We start from the raw sequence: 15,563 nt of genomic DNA on the forward strand, positions 1-15,563 counted from the left end.
TGACTCTTCATGACCTCATTTGGGGTTTTCTTGGCAAAGATAGATGCTGGAGTAGTTTGCCATTTCCTTCTCCAGCTCATTTTACAGATGAGGAAACTGAAGCAAATAGGGTTAAGTGACTTGCCCAGAATCACACAGATAATAAGTGTCTGAGGTCAAATTTGAACTCAGGGAGATGAGTCTTCCTGACTCCAGGCCGGGTGCTCTATCCATTGCGCCATCTCTCTGCCCTGAAAAGTAGGCATTACAGAGAGCCAGCTAGCCTCGTTTCCTTTTGTTTACAATATTATTAAACTAACTGGAAGGAAGGAAGAAGGGAAGAAAGGATGGATTTATTAATCCAATCAACCTTTATTAAGCATCCACTATGTGCTAGATACTGTGCGAAGGGCTGGGGATACAATCAATGAAGACAGCCCCTGCCCTCAAGGAGCCTTCAATTACACAACACACAAAAGGAGGCAGGAAATGGGAGTCCAGGGGGCCTCGAATGGTACTTGTAAATGGGGCATCTTGTTTCTTGGAGTTGAAACCAAGCAGAGCAGCAAATGCAAAGTGGAATGAACCAAGAGTTCAGTTTCTGTAAAGGGAGGCATTGGGAGAAGTTTGGTATTCCACCCTCCAGCCCCCCTTTCCCAGGGGAGAGGAAGCTAAGGGAAATTGTGTCAATCAAGGCTTCAGTTAGCAGCATGGTGGCGAGTTTAGAACTGCCAAGCTCATCTTGGGAGGGGCATCTTGTTCCTTGGAGTTCTAGGCAGAGCAGTAGATGAGAAGTGGAGTGAGTGCCTGTTAAGTGCCTACTGTGTGCTAGACACTGAGGGGAGTGCAGTTTATCTAGTTTATCTAGATTTTAGCAAAATTTTTGATAAAGTGTCTCATGCTAGATTCAGGAGTGGTGAACCTGCGGCCTTGAGGCCACATGTGGCCTTCTAGGTCCTTGGGTGCAGCCTTTTGACCGAGTCCAAGTTTTACTGAGCAAGTCCTTTTATTAAGGAGATTTGTTCTATGAAGTTGAATTCAGTCAGAGGGCCATACTTGAGGACCTGGAGGGTCACGTGTGGCCTCAGTGCCCGCAGGTTCCCCACCCCTGCATTATCTGATAATAAAATCAGATAGAAGAACTGGTTGGATAGCCCGAGTCAAAGAGTAGATGTTAAGGATTCTGTGTCAACAACAATAGCATTTACATAGCACCTACTATGTGCCATGCTGTTTACAAATTTTATTTAATTGGATTCTCATAACCTGAGAGTTAGATGTTATTCTCACTTCATGGTTGAAGAAACTGAGGCAAACAGAGATTAAATGATTTGCCCAGGATCACACAACTACTAAGTGTCTGAGTCTGGATTGAATTGAGGTCTTCCTGACTCTAGGCTTGGCACTATACCCACTGTGCTACCTAGCTGTCAACAGGGCAGGAGGTCTCCAGGGGAGTCCTCTAGGAACTTGTGCTTGGCTTCATGCTTTTTATCCATGTGATTAATTAAAGTGTTAGGCATAGATGGTATGCATATCAAATCTGCAGATGACACAAAGTTGGGATAGCTAACAGTCGATGATAGAGAATCTAAAAGGATCCTGACAGGTATTGGGCTGAAACTAATAAAATTAAATTCCAGGGGATGATTGTAAAGTCTTGTATCTGGATACAAAAAAATAAATTTCATAAGTCGGGGCGGCATGCTTAGATAGTAGTTTTGAAAAAGATCTGTGGCTCTGAGTAGACTGCAAGCTGAACCAATGTCAGCAATAGGACCTGGTGGCCAAAAAAGTTAATGCAATCTTGAGCTGCCTTAAGTGGAGTATAGTCACCAGGAATAAGGAGGTGATGATGCCACTGTAGTGGTAGTCCCACTGTCGTCTGCCTTCGTTTGGCCCCGTCTGCAGTGCTGTCTTCGGTTCTGGGTATCAAGAAGGACAGTGACCAGTTGAAGAGAGTGTTCAGAGGAGGGCCACTGGGATGAGGAAAAGACCTGAATCTTCATGTGAGAATCGGGTGGAGAATTAAGCATGTTTAGCCCGAAGAGGAGAAGACACAGGGGACGTGATAACTGTCTTCAAGTATTTGACGGGCTTCCACCCAGAAGAGGGATCGGACGTCTTTTGTTTGGACCCAGTGTCGGGAGGAAAAGGGAGTGGTTGGATCGAAGGATCTTACACAGTGAGAAGGCCACAGAGGCTATGGGTTCATGGGTTAGACTCAGTGGACACAGATCTCTCGAAATCCTCAGATTCTGTCATGTTTGATATCTAACTTAGAAAGGGGAATTATGCAAATACAGAAGGCCAAGAGCCATTCCTCCACATGGACGTGGTCAAAAGTTAGTTTGCAAGCTGTTAACCATAGAAGAGATTGTTCCAAATGATGAATGATAGATAGGAAACATGACAACCTCACACCCAATAAATTGGTAAAGATGCTCAAATGTGGAGATGATCCATGTTGGAGGAGTTACAAGAAGAGCTATAAGTTGGTCTACCTATTCTGGGAAGCAATTTGGAATTATGCCTTTTTTAAAGTGACTAAAACCATTCCCTTTGACACAGCCCACTGCTAGGCATACCCCACAAAAAGGTAAAAGACATATCGATATTCACAGCAGCTCTTTTTGTGGTAGCAAAGAACTGGAAACAAAGTAGATGCCCATCAGTTAGGGAAAGGCTAGACAAATTGTGCTATTATAATGGAATGTCAGTATATCATAAGAAATATGAAGAATTAAAGAAACATGGAAAGACTCATCTGAACTGATGTGAAGTAAACAGAACCAGAAAAAAATATAGACAGTGATAACAATTATGTAAACAGAACAATAAAGTGAACCTGAATGCTGTGTTATCAAAATGACCATGTTTGGCTCCTGTAGAAAAACTTAAAAAAAAAAAATTCTTCTCTCTCCATGCCGCCACCTCCCCTCCCACCCCCACCCCACATTACTGAGGTGAGGGAACATGGATGTGGAATATTGCATATATTGGCAGACACAGTTACTATGTTCATTTTTGCTGGACTTTTACCACCCTTTTATATAATCTCTGTTACAAGAGATGGCTTATGACAGATGTAACATGATCCCTTATAAGAATGAAGGATAGAGGAAGGATATATTCAGAAAAGAACATAATGTAAAAACAAAAGACTAAAAATGGACCTAGTATTTAGTGATACAGTTTAATTCTGTTCTGTGGCAGTTTTTCTGCTACAGTTTTCCTGTGCCAAATGTATTCCCTTCTAAGGGAGCCTGGAAACATGTATTAGGAAAGAGTGTTGGTTTTCAGATAGAGTTCTAGGTCTGGCCCAGTGATTACGGCCAGAATCACAAAGATAGAAGGGACCAGAATGTCCATCTGCTGCAACCCCAACCTAATCAGGCATCCCTTCCGCTGCCTCCCCAACAAGTGGTCATACAGCCCTTGCTTTGAAGGCCTCTAAGGAGGGGAGACTTAATGCCTCTCTTTTTTTAAGGCAATTGTTTAAGTGACTTGCCTAGGGTCGCACAGCTAGTAAGTGTCAAGTAATTGGTCTGAGGCCAGATTTGAACTTGGATCCTCCTGACTTCAGGACTGGTGCTCTATCCACTGCGCCACCTAGCTGCCCCTTAGACTTAATGCCTCTTGAAGCAATTGCTACTACTCTTGGGCAGCTTCTTTCTCCTTGCCATTCCCTGGGAAGTCTTCTCCCTCATCATCTCCACCTATTAAAATCCATTCTATCTTTTAACACCCAATTCAAATAAAATGTTCCTCTTTTGGAGAAACCTTTCCTTGAATCTCTCTTGAGAAGTACTGTCTCACTGCTTTGACCTCTTGTAGCACTTTTTCCCTCCTTTTTAAAAAAAATCCACCTATATTCTGCCTTGTAGTATACATTTGTATCAGTCTTGTTTCCCCTGCCACATTGTAAGGCCATTGAGATCAGAGGCCTTGTTTTTTTTTCTTTTCGTACCTTCTTCAGCCCAAAACAGAGCCATGTCCATAGTAGTGTTTAGTCAGAAAGAAGCTCAGCACGACACTCATTGTGATTCTTACATGAGGCACATTTCTGGCCAGGCTGAGGGAATCCTTTATCTACACTGGAGGAAGGGAGCTGCCCTTGCCATGGGTGCCGCCTGGGCATGTTCGTACTCCTCCAAGCACTCAGAAGGCTAGGAATCTGCTCAGACTCTGTGATTTTGGTGAGCTGCCAGTCCTGGTACAATTACTTTCCATGAAGAACAGTTAAAATGGAGAACAAGCAGTAGGAGGAACTCTGTGATACAAACAAAGCTCACTTAAAATAGGTGTTTGAAAGTGGGGCGAGGGGGCAGAAAGGAGGTTGCCAAGTTACAGCAGTTCATCTAGGTGAGCAGCACAGAGCTCAAAGGGCCTTGGAGGACTTAGTCACATCTGGCAGGTGCTCTCTAGCATTTAGGGGACATATTGTTTATAAAAATCCTATGGGGAGAGAAAGAGGTCCGTTTTAGCTTGTGTTCTGTCTCTGGCTTGCTGCTAAAGGTGAGAGGTTTCTTTGAATAATGTCACCCCAGATAGAAACCCATTGTCTTATTTCTGTGCTCTTGAGCACCTCCGACTGCCACTTCAATGTACAGGCCTGATTTTGTTGGTAATATCCCTTACCTCTTGGGTACAAGCCCCAGATTGGGTCATTGGTCATCTTTCTTTTTTTCCTAGGACCAACAGGGAAGAAAAAAGCTGCCAAGGGTGGTCACGAGATTGTTCAGGAGCATAGTTTTAAACTGACGCTCATCTGTTTGTTTAAACACAGAGCTCTTTTTTGCTGGAGCTGATAGCATGCTCTTTTATGAATGTGCCTTGAAGCAGTTTGGTAGTGAAGGACCTTGCTACCAAGCCACTGATAGTCACAGGATCCTAGGGTGTCAGAGGGGGCCCTTAGAACAAAAAATGTCAGGCCTGGGAGGGGCCTTAGAACATAAAATGTCAAAGCTAGAAGGGCCCTTGGAACACAGAATGTCAGAGCAAAGAAAGACCTAGAAAGTTGTTTTATTCAATCCTGCAGACTTCCAGTGCCCTAATTACGGTATTCAGAGAAAAGCCAAATCCTAACAGTGCCCATTGGTGTTGCTTTTTGTGTTTCCAGCCACTTAATGATGCCTCCCCACAAAGCATCTCTCTGCTCTTTCTTCCCCCCTCCCAGTCCTGTCCCCCATGTTTTCTGTTGGTAGGCGTTGCTTAGAAACCTTTTGTGCCCACATCCTCCCTCCAGCATCCTTTCCCTGGATTCCCCAGTGGCCTCTGGAAGTTGACTGCTTGGGTGTAAGGTCTGCCCCCTCCATGCTTTCTCAGCTGGGCTGACATGTGGCCAGACCCTAGGGAGCTTGTAGTGGAGAGAGAAAGGAGTCAATGTGTCTGCACGGAGCGATGCTTTCCTGCCTCTTCCATGGGAGCACTGGGGTGTTTGTCAAACAAGACTGCTCATTCACCACAGCTCAGTCTTTGGGAAGATTAATAATCTAACCTTTGAGGTTGGCAGGCCCAGGTTCACTTTGTTGGCTGTAAGTCTTTTCACACGTTTGTCCTTTCTAGTGACTCAGGTATTTTCCAGGCCTGAGGGCTCTGACTCAAAGAGGTTTTTGCCAGTGGGTGTTCAGAGTGGCTCTTCTCCACTTCAGTGTATTTACTTGCTTCGGGGAGAGGCATGGAAAACCTCCAAAGCCACAAAGGTTGTTTAGAGCTTGGCAAAGACCCACCTCCGTTTTCAAGCTGGCTTTTGGCAAAGGAGGGAGCAGGCAGGCCTGGTTTGGGTCACATGGGCCACGCTGCTGGTGCTGCCAGGAGGGAAAGGTTTGTTTGACCTGACGTGTGTGTCCTGGGCTGGGTTGTTCTCTAATGGTCAGCCTGGTATCACAGATGTTGATGGCACCTCACCATTGTGATACCCATGTGTTGCCCTTCTGTATCCGCCAGCTGCTTCTGTGGGGGTTCCTGAAGATAGAGAGGATAATGAGGGTGGGAGGGAGTCTCAAAGGCTGTGAATTTTGTTTGACCTGGCTTTACATTCACCTGTATGTGCCTCAGACAACTCCCTTGATTGTTTCTGTTTATAATAAACTCCTACTAAGACATAAAAGGTTGGAGTATGCATTGGTGGGGAGCTCTTCATATTTGTCCTTCATAGATCGTCTGTGTACTTACCTTATAGGAGAGTTGTGAGAAAATCACTTTGTAAGCCTTAAAGTGCTTTAGAAATGATTTTTTTTTTGGTCTATGTTCATTCTTGTCTGCTTCCTGACGTCTTTTAAGCCTTGCCCACTTTTCCATTTTCCAGGGGTGGTCACTTAAAGCCACGAATAGAAAATTAGTTCTTTTCTGTATTCTTTGTAAACCTTCCTATTTACTGAGCAAACTTGTCTTCTTCCCCTCATCCTGAGAGTGTTTTAACACTGAAGTTAAGAGGAGAAAATTTCTTGGATCCTCATTACTTAGGAGAGATTGATCTCTCAATGTCAATTTGTGGTCTTAGGGAAAAACCTCTTAATGATGTCTAGAATTCCTAATAGAACTTTGCCTCACATTGCTCTTTACTTCTTGGTTTGTCTCCAGAATGAGCTGTTCTGCACACTCTAAGCATAAAACCACCTCACAAGCTTCCTTGAGCAAGGGGAAGGGCAGCCCATGGTGGCCTTTGATCACTGCTGGCTCCTTGATAGACCAGACTCTCTCCCCTGCCTTGCACTTCAGAGCACTAACCACAGGCAGTTATTAACATAACTGGTTTATCCAAGAAGCACAGTTTCAGTGTTTGAGAGCTTATTTGTAGATGTCTGGAGCCAGGAAAGTTTTCCCAGGTCATATAGGCAGCCTCTTTGCTAGTGATTAAAGGGGCTCTTGGAGGAAAAGGAAAGAGAGGGACTGCTTTTCTGGGTCATCTGTTTCATGTGCCTTCTTTGAACCCATAGCAGAGAGGCCATGGAGCAACCTAGGCCTCTGTGCCAAGGAAGCAATGGGAATGCAGTTCTCAGTGGCATGAAAGCTGGTCAGGGCCAGTGCTCTTTTCCACCCTCCCTTCCTCTCAACATTTTTCACTTGCTAAAGAAGTCTTGAGGACTTCTCACTCATGAATATCTCCCCCAGTAATGGAGGCAGCATTTTGGGGCAGTGAAGAACTGGAGACCAAGTCAATGCACATCAGCAAGAGAATGGCTGAACAAGTGGTGGTCCGTGAATGTGAAGGACAATCACAGCATCATAAAAACAGCGGATAGAAAGAATTCAGAGAAACTGGGGGGGACTTTATAAACTAACATAAAATGAGATCAGTAGAACCAGGAAAATAATACACACAATGACAACTGATGTAAATGGAAAGAACAACAATAACAAAAAAAAATGAACCTGGAGAAGTCTTATCACCAAGCCTTTACTAAGCACCTACTATGGGTTAGCCTCTTTTGCACCGGAGAGAGAAAGAAAGGCAAAACTATGTCCTTCTCTCCTTTCGTTGCAGAGAAGGTAAAGCAGACTTGGCTGACGTGTTGGTTGGTTTTGCCAAATTGCTTTTTCTCTTCTTTTCTTTATTACAAGGGATGGCTCCCTGAAGAGGAGGAAGGGAGGGATATGTTCCAGAATGAACGTGATGAAAAAAAACAAAAGAAAAATTATTTTCAGAAGTATGGCATAGGGAAAAGGACACTAGATTTTAAGTCAGATTATTGGATTGTAGCTTCAGAGCAAGAAGGGACTTAGCATTTATATAGGGGAAGGGAATAAGTACTTATATAGTGCCTACTGTGTGCCAGGCATTGTGCTAAGCACTTTATAAATATTCTGATTTGATCCTCACAGCAACTCTGGGAAGGTAGGTGCTGTTATTATCCCCCATTTTGCAGATGAGGAAACTGAGGCAAAAGAGGTTAAGTGACTTGCCCAGGGTCACAGAGCTAGTAAGTATCTGAGGCAGGACTTGCACTCAGGGCTTCCTGACTCTAGGCCTGGCACTCTATCCACTGCACCACCTAGCTGTATAAACTTGCTGATACCCCAAAGAATGACTGAAGTTGATTCTCTTAGGTGCATGAAAGATCATCCAGTCAGAGAAAGAATAAAAGAAGACATTGCAAAGAGGAAACAAAGTTGCTTTCTCTAGGCAGCAAGACAGATTAATTAAAACAGTAACTTTGACAAAATTGCAAGATATAAAATTCCACTTAAAAGTATCAACATTTTTGTATAATACCAACAAAACACAGCAGGAAGAGACAGGTAAAGAAATTCCATTTAACTACAAAATGTATGAAATATTTGGAGTTCACTGCTAAGACACACATAGGAACGATGTGAATGCAACTACAAAACACTTATGGAAACACACACTTATATCATGGGAGAGATATTAATTGTTCATGGGTAGGCTGAGGCCGTATAATGTGACAGTATTGCCTAAATTGACGGATTCTGTGCCATACTAAACATACTACAAAAGGATGACTATATAGAGCTAGAGGAAGTAATGGAATTCAACTTGAGAAATAAAAGATCAAGAAATCTTAAAGGAGGTGATGAAAACAATGGGAAGGAAGGGGAGCTAGCAATGCACGATCTCAAACTATCCCACAAAAAGCATCAGTTCAGTAAGCCCAAAGGCCTCAGTTACCAAGGGAAGGAGTTACTATTTGGCTTAAAAAGAAAAATGCTGGGAAAACTGGAAAGGAGTCTAGCAGAAATTAGATTTAGACCAACATTTCACACTATATGCCAAGATAAGTGCCAATTGGATATTATGGGAATGAATTTTCATGACCAAAGGATAGAGAGGATCACAGAGAATTAAAGTAGATAACTTTGATTATATAAAATTTAAACACATTTATCCAATGCAGCTAATATTAGAAGTGAAACAATTAACTGGGGGAAAATCTTTGCAGAAAAAGATCTTATTTCCAAGATAATGTAAGAACCATTCAGCTGATAGTTGGTCAAAGAATACACAAACAGGCAATTTTCAAAGGAATAAATTCATGCTATAAGCAGCCATATGGAAAAATGTTCTATGTCACTAATAGTTAGAGAAATACAAATTAAAGCAACTCTAAAGTTCTACTTCCCACCTCTCAGGTGAAAATGCCACTTGTTGAAAGGGTTGCAAGAAAACAGGCACATGCAGGCACTGTGGAGCTGTGGATTGCTTCAGCCATTTTCTCAAGAAATTTGGAAATATGCCCCCAAACTGACCAAACTGTGCATGAACTTTTACCTAGTGACACCACTACTAGGCCTGTCCCCTATAGAGAGCAAAGAAAGAGGAAAAAGACCCATCTGTATAAAAATATTTATAGTAGCTCTTTTTGTGATGGCAAAGAACTGGAAACTAAAAGGGTGTCCATCAGTTAGAGAATAGCTGAACAAGTTATGGCATATGAATGTAATAGAATGTTATTGTGCTCTAAGAAGTTATGAGATGAATACTTTCAAAGAAACCCGGCAAGACTTGTCTGAACTGATGCAGAGGGAAGTTAGCAGAACCAGGAGAGTAATTTATACACTAACAACAACACTGTAAAAATAAACAACTTTGAAAGACTTGAGAACTGTGATCAATGCAGTGATCACCCATGGTTTCAGAGAACTGATAATGAACCATGCTGCCCAGCTTATAACAGAGAGGTCATAGATTGAGTTTGTATAATGAAATACATATTTTTGACTTGACTAATACAGGAATTTGTTTTACTTGACTATATTTATTAAAAGTGTTTTTTTTTCTCTTTTATGGGGGTGACAGAATGGAAGGGAGAGAAAATAAATACTTATTAATTTAAAAAACAAAATGAGTTACATAATTTTTAAATGAGGGGAGAGGGGAAAGAGAAGAGTATTGTTGGTTGGTGACTCCCTGCTCAAGAATACTGTCAGCCTGATAGTAGCTACATGCATTGGGCTGGGCCTTGGGGATAGTAAGACGTGTATGACAACAACGATAATAATAGCAAATATTTATATAGCGTCTACTAAACGCCAGGCACTATGCTAAACATTTTATGAATGTTTTCTCCTTTGATTCTCACAACAACCCTGGGAGAGAGGTGCTATTATTATTCCCATTTTACAGAGGAGGAAACTGAGGCAGACAGAGGTGAAGTGACTTGCCCAGGGTCACACAACTAGTAAGTGCCTGAGGTTGGATCTGAACTCACATCTTCCTGACTCCAGGCCCAGCGCTCTACCCACTGTACCACCAGCTGCCTCTACACATGTAAGTATATACAAAATAATTTATCAAGGGGGCACTAGCATTTGAGGGGAGTCATGTCATGGGACTAGGAAAGGATTCATGCAACAACAAAAAAAAGGCTCTTGAGCTGAGTTTTGAAGAAAAGGAGAGATTCTGAGAGGTGGAGGTGAAGAAGAAATGCATTTAAGGCTTGGGAGACAGCAATAAGAAAAACCCCAAACGTCACAGGAATACAATCTAAGGAAGCAGTTAGTAAAAACCCAGCGACTCAGATGGCTTAGGCCTTGGGCAATGAGCAAGACACACATGAGATTCTAACACAAGGAGGCAAGTTTATCGTGGAACCACGTAGATTTGTGGGATGAAACCCACGGCTAGAACAGGGTATGGATGGATAGACTTTATTCAAAAGAAACAAGATAGGTAGTAGAGGGAGACGGGTGGTCGTACTGTTTGTAAGGAAATCCAGGAAGGAACCAGAGGAGAGGAAGCATGATGGAGAGCATTCAGGCACGACCACTGGAACAGAAAGAGGAAACTTGAGGATTTGGGAAACAACACAAGCCTCGCATGTGGCATGACATCATAATAACGGGAGATTTCATTTATTCAGACATCTGCTAGAAGTCTATGCCTATAGCAAAGCAGTTATTAACTTCTTGACTTGCCTTAATGAACCTTGCCTAAATTCATCCTTCCTAAAGTGGAGAAATCATCACAGGAAATCTATTCTGGATCTGATTCCCTCGAAGAGGAAAGAATGGATGGCTGTGGTGGGAATAATGGGAACCTTAGGGGAGAGGTGACCTCCTCCTGGAGTTTGTGCTAAAGAAGAAGAGCTACATACTCTTTAATATGCACTCTAAATTTGGGGGGAGCAGATTTCAGAGGAAGGGATATATAGATCCCATGGACGTAAAAATTTCTAGGGTAAGGCAGCCCAAGATCAATGAGGAGATGCAAGTTTGAAATTCTGAAAATATAAAGGGAAACCATTCCAAAGAGGAGGGAAAACAGGAGTTTTCTGGAGAGCTTACTGACCATCCCAGAGTCCGTCACGGTTGGAGGGTCTCTTCTCTCTCCCAGGGGCTACCCCTTTGGAATCCTTGCTTAGAGGAGCGATTATGGTGGCGCCTGAGTCAGACATCCAGCAGTGAACTGGAGGTGGAACAGAAAATCATCAAAAGTCCTTCCAGCCCCTCTCCTTGTCTATTGTAGTCATCAGCTACCCACCCTGCTCCCTCTGACGGCACTCTTCATCCCACCCCCTGTCAGGGTTGTGATTCCAGTGACTGCTGAGGCAGGCAAGCTTGAAACCAGGTGGCTGCAGGTTGGGGCAAACCTGCACCTCAGGCCTTCATTAACCACTCCTATGATCAGTCTCTTCTTAGCAGCAGTTCCATCAAAGTCCGTCAAAGGGAGGGAAGTCAGAGCCTTGAAATGATCAAAGGGAAACTAGTGAAATGAAGAGATGGGCGAGTGTGGGGCAAGAATATCTGATCAGTATAAAACTCTGGAAGACAATAATTCATTAACAACTCCAGAAAAGAATAGACGATGGCTACAAAGATTCTGAAAGTGGCCAAAAGGAGTAATCGACTGAAGTGAACTAGAGTGCAGAAATCAGGACCCCTTAGCCCAGGAGTGGAGACTGGGGGGATGGGGGGAGAATGAAGCAAACAGAACCTGAACTAAAAATTCTATAATACAGTAAGTACTATTAGAGTAAAATAAAAAAAGCAGAAAAACAAAATTTAGGAAAATGAATGAGATATCAAAAATAACTGACCTAGAAAACAAGGAATGGGGACATAATCTAAGAATCATCAGGCTTTCCACAAGACCATAGGGGGAAAAATCAGTTGAATTCATCAAGAATTCATCGAAGAAAATTACGCAGAAATATTGGAACCGGGAGGCAAAAGTGCAAACTGACAGACTCCACGGGTGATCTGCAGAAATAGTAAAGTAAGCAGGGGATTGAACTCGGGGAGAAGGAGAGGAAGGGTTGATTTTGGGAGGACATTCTCAATGAGGGGGAAAAGGGAGGGAAGAGAGGAAATGTTTTCACAGGGTTTGACAGAGGGCAGAATAACCAGAGTCGTTGTAACATGTAGATGAATGGGGTGGACTCATCTGTTTGTGGTTTGAAAGAAACCCTTTAAACAGCATGACTTGAGTGGTTAAAATGAGGGGCTGGGGGAGAGCGTATGCCTTGTCAGATTCTTAAAAAGCTAAAATAGCAAGCGTTGATCTCAGAGGAGGTAGCCAGTGTAAAGCAGGGTATGTGGCTGAGAGACAAGCAGGCAGGCGCAGTTAGTTACCAGACGTTTGTTAAGGCTCTGTTCTGTGCCAGGCACTGTACTAAAGTCTGGGGATAGAAACTTAAAACAAACCATAGCCCCTGCCCACAGGGAGTTTATAATCTAATGGAGGAAGATGGCTCACAAAAGGTAACAGAAGAGAGGGGGGATTGGAGTTCGGGGCTCTGCCATACAATCAGAGGGGCTTCAGAAACTGGCGAGGTGTGAGTCCCAAGGCTGATAGATAATGAAACCATATTGATTTTGATTAGATATATACTGAATGATACAGCATCTAGGGATGTAAAAGATCTAAGTTAATTGAATTACAGGAAGACAGGAATGGAATGTTAGTAATTGTTGGGGATGTCAGTATGTGTCTTTCTCAAACATAGTCACAAGTAACAAAGAAATACAGAAACTGAGTTAAAAATTTAAACAAAACATTAGAGAAACTAGGTACAGTTTACCTTTGACAATTGCTGAATAGGAATCTTTTTTTTTTTTTTTTTTTTTTTTTTTTGGTGAGGGAATCAGGGTTAAGTGACTTGCCCAGTGTCACACAGCTAGTAAGTGTGAAGTGTCTGGTCTGAGGCTAGATTTGAACTCAGGTCCTCCTGACTCCAAGGCCAGAGCTCTTGAATAGGAATCTTAAGGAGAATATTTTTTAAGCACAACATGTTTACGGAAGTTAACTGTATGCTAAGGTGCCACAGGCGCAGAAAGGCAGAAATATTAAATGCATCTTTCCCCAGCTATCACACAACGAAAATTGGGATCAATACAAGGAATATAAACTGAAGTAGAACAGCTGTCTAAAGAAAAATTGCAAACCATAAGTACCCACATGAAAACATGCTCCAAATCACTAACTTTAAGAAAAAGTCACATTCAGACAACTCCGAGGTTTTACCATGGAGCATGCAGATTAGCAAGAGATGAAAGAAAATTGTGAAGTTAGTGGTAGGCCTTGGGAAGACTGGCGCAGTGACACACATCAGGGGAGCTGTGGAGTGGTCCAGCTGTTCTGAATGTCAGTTTGGCCAAACCCAAACCCTTTGATCATGAGGCATATCTCCCAAGAAGGTAAAAAATGGAAAGAAGGTCCAATACACATCAAAATAGTCGTAGGAGCACTTTTGTGGAAGCAATGAACTGAAAACCAAGTAGATGTCTATTAATGGGGGGAATGACTGAACAAATTATGATACGTGGGCATATATAGAATATAGTATCATGCATTAAAAATATCAAATATGAGGAACTGAGAAAAACATGAGAATTGGTTCAGAGTGAAATAAGCTGAATCAGAACAGCAGTATCTATCCACAGTGACACCAGTGAGGCCTAACTTGTAACTGGAAAACCAAGGATAGCACTCAGAATTGGGAGGTATACACATTTCCTGCCTCTCAGTAAGGAGCCCAGGGGCTACCAGGGCATAATGTCTCATCTACATTGCCACATAAAATCATGGTGTTGGTTGGTTTTGCTTAGCTGCTTTTTGCTGTTTAGGGGTTGGGCTCTTTTGTTTGTTCTGCTATAGGGGTGATTTAATTCTAGGGAGTATATTTAGAAATAAGCGTGATGTAAAAACAAAAGGCATCAATGAAACATTTTAAATAGTAAAATAAAACCGTCAGAAATGGAAGCCATGTAGAAATGTAAAAGCAAAAAAGATTTTTGAGATAAATGAAGTTTAGTGGGCCCCCCCAAAAGACCAATTAAGAGGCCTATAATTAACTAATCTGAATTTTTAAAAAAAAAATATCAAAACCAAGAACAGAGGAGTTACCAAATTTTATAGCTCTAAATATGTAATCCTTAAAGAAAATAATTACAAACTACTATGCCCAGTTTTATGCCAACAAAACTAAAAATATATAAAAGAAACGGGTATTTATGAAAATATAAAACCTTCATATTAACAACACAAACAGTAGGTAATCCAAACAATCCAATCTCAAAAATAGAAATTAAGCAAGCCATAAATGAACTCCCAAACAAAGCAAAAAACACACATCCAGATCAATTTATAATTAAATTAAATTCCATCAATCATTTAAAGAAAAGTTCACCCCTCTGCTATGTAAGGTATTCACAAAATTAGAGAAAGAATATACCTTCCCAAACTACTCCCATGAGATGAATATGGTCCTAAGGCCCAGACAAGTGAGATAAAGTAGGGAATGAACACTGTAGAGCAGCATCAGTAATGACTATTGACTCAAAAATATTTAATCAAATATTAGCAAAGACTTTAATGATATATTCAAAAATTATTTACTGGGGCCAGATTGGATTTATATGCCAGGAAAAGGGATGGTTCAACATTAGAAAACTATGAACACAAACAAATGTTATTAGCAAAAAATAAAAATCATATTAATAGATGTAAGAAAAAACCCTTAACATGTAGCACATATTCATTTTAATAGTAAAAAGGCTGAAAAATAGAGAGGTAGCTCATTGGAACAGAATAGACAAGGAACAAAAACAATGGAATTCCATAGCAGTATTCAATAAACCAGAAAACTTAAAATACTTAGAAGAGTCCCTATTTGATTTAAAAAAGAAACTACTGGAAAAACTGTAAACCTGGAAGAAATTAGCCCTATACCACCCCCTTATACCATATTCCACAATGGCTTCTAAACTGCTATGTGAACTTAATATTAAAGATCATACTATTAAAAAATTAGAAGAAAAGCAGATCAATATACCTTTCAAAGCTATGGGTGGGATATATTAACTAAACAAGGAATAGAGGCAATTACAAAGGATAAAATGTATAACTTTGATTAATGAAATTGAAAGGCTTCTGCGCAAACAAAATTAATTCACATAGGATAAGGAGAGAAATGGTCAAATGAGGGGAAAAAACAGCTTTGTATTGGATTTCTTTAATAGGGGGTTGTTATCCAATATATCCAACAATTAATAGATATATGTAGGGTATTCAAAAGTCTTAGGAGACTTTTAAGGTATTAAGGTTTAAAACTGCACTAAAACTTTTGGGGAGTGTGTGTGTGTGTGTGTGTGTGTGTGTGTGTGTGTGTGTGTGTGTG

The 15,563-nt window shown here is 41.5% G+C and overlaps 1 protein-coding gene across 2 annotated transcripts in view; it reads left to right on the forward strand.

Annotated features, from left to right (window-relative positions):
• Positions 1 to 15,563, forward strand: part of ZBTB17 (zinc finger and BTB domain containing 17) — a 54,292-nt gene that overhangs the window by 22,289 nt on the left and 16,440 nt on the right. The window contains exon 1 of one of the 2 annotated variants that reach the window (XM_027859812.1): positions 10,173 to 10,213. The exons of the other annotated variant lie outside the window; for it this stretch is intronic. The gene's annotated coding sequence lies outside the window, so the exon portion shown is untranslated. Of the gene's footprint in view, positions 1 to 10,172; positions 10,214 to 15,563 lie in introns of those variants that run through there. 2 annotated transcript variants of the gene reach the window in all.

Source organism: Vombatus ursinus, unplaced genomic scaffold (genome assembly GCF_900497805.2).
Source record: "Vombatus ursinus unplaced genomic scaffold, bare-nosed wombat genome assembly UNPS02014172.1, whole genome shotgun sequence".
Lineage (NCBI taxonomy): Eukaryota > Metazoa > Chordata > Mammalia > Diprotodontia > Vombatidae > Vombatus > Vombatus ursinus.